At 41.2% G+C, this 1,380-nt stretch overlaps 1 pseudogene; it reads left to right on the forward strand.

Annotated features, from left to right (window-relative positions):
- LOC121922635 overlaps positions 1 to 1,380 on the forward strand; it is a 61,044-nt pseudogene that overhangs the window by 3,017 nt on the left and 56,647 nt on the right.

Here is a 1,380-nt window from a genome sequence, read left to right on the forward strand (position 1 = left end):
GTAAGGCGGTGCTTTCGTATCCCGGGGTACCACTGTATTCTAATTTAATACCATACATTGTATAGTTTATTCTATCCGCTCTGATACCCCGTTTTTGTTCCATTTCCCCTCAAATTCTTGTTTTGTTTTCCCTGCGATATACATTGTCAGTCTATTCATTATTAACAGACCATGGAACTCTACATTCACATCAAAGAACCTTCACAGGAGAGAAACCATATATATGCATAGAATGTGGAAAGAGCTTCACTCAGAGTAGAAATCTTCATTTACATCAAAGAACCCACACAGGGGAGAAACCATATAAATGCACTGAATGTGGAAAGAGCTTCACTCAGAGTAGAAATCTACGTTCACATCAACGAACCCACACAGGGGAGAAACCATATATATGCATAGAATGTGGGAAGAGCTTCAATCGAAATGATAGTCTACATTCACATCAAAGAACCCACACCGAAGAAAGACCATATAAATGCATGGAATGTGGGAAGAGCTTCAATCGGAGTAGATATCTACATTCACATCAAAGAACCCACACCAGTGAAAGGCCACATAAATGCATGGAATGTGGAAAGAGCTTCAGTAGAAGTGAAAAACTACATTCACATCAAAGAACCCACACAGGAGAGAAACCATATAAATGCATGGAATGTGGGAAGAGCTTCAATCGGAGTAGAAATCTACATTCACATCAAAGAACCCACACAGGAGAGAAACCATATATATGCATAGAATGTGGGAAGAGCTTCAATTGGAAGGATAGTCTACTTTCACATCAAAGAACCCACACTGGAGAAAGACCATATAAATGCATGGAATGTGGAAAGAGCTTCAATTGGAGCAGAACTCTATGTTTACATCAAAGAACCCACACTGGAGAAAGACCATATAAATGCATGGAGTGTGGAAAGAGCTTCAGTCAGAGTGGAAGTCTACATTCACATCAACGAACCCACACAGGAGAGAAACCATATAAATGCATGGAATGTGGAAAGAGCTTCAATCGGAGTGATAGTCTACATTCACATCAACGAACCCACACAGGAGAGAAACCATATAAATGCACTGAATGTGGAAAGAGCTTCAATCGGAGTGGAAGTCTACATTCACACCAAAGAACCCACACAGGAGAGAAACCCTATAAATGCACTGAATGTGGAAAGAGCTTCAGTCGGAGTGATAGTCTACATTCCCATCAACGAACCCACAGAGGAGAGAAACTATATTAATGCCTGGAATGTGGGAAGACCTACAGTCACGGTGAACGTCTACATTCCCATCAAAGAACCCACAGAGGAGAGAAACCATATTAATGCCTGGAATGTGGGAAGACCTACAGTCACGGTGAACGTCTACATTCCCATCAAAGAACCCACA

Source organism: Sceloporus undulatus, chromosome 2 (genome assembly GCF_019175285.1).
Source record: "Sceloporus undulatus isolate JIND9_A2432 ecotype Alabama chromosome 2, SceUnd_v1.1, whole genome shotgun sequence".
NCBI lineage: Eukaryota > Metazoa > Chordata > Lepidosauria > Squamata > Phrynosomatidae > Sceloporus > Sceloporus undulatus.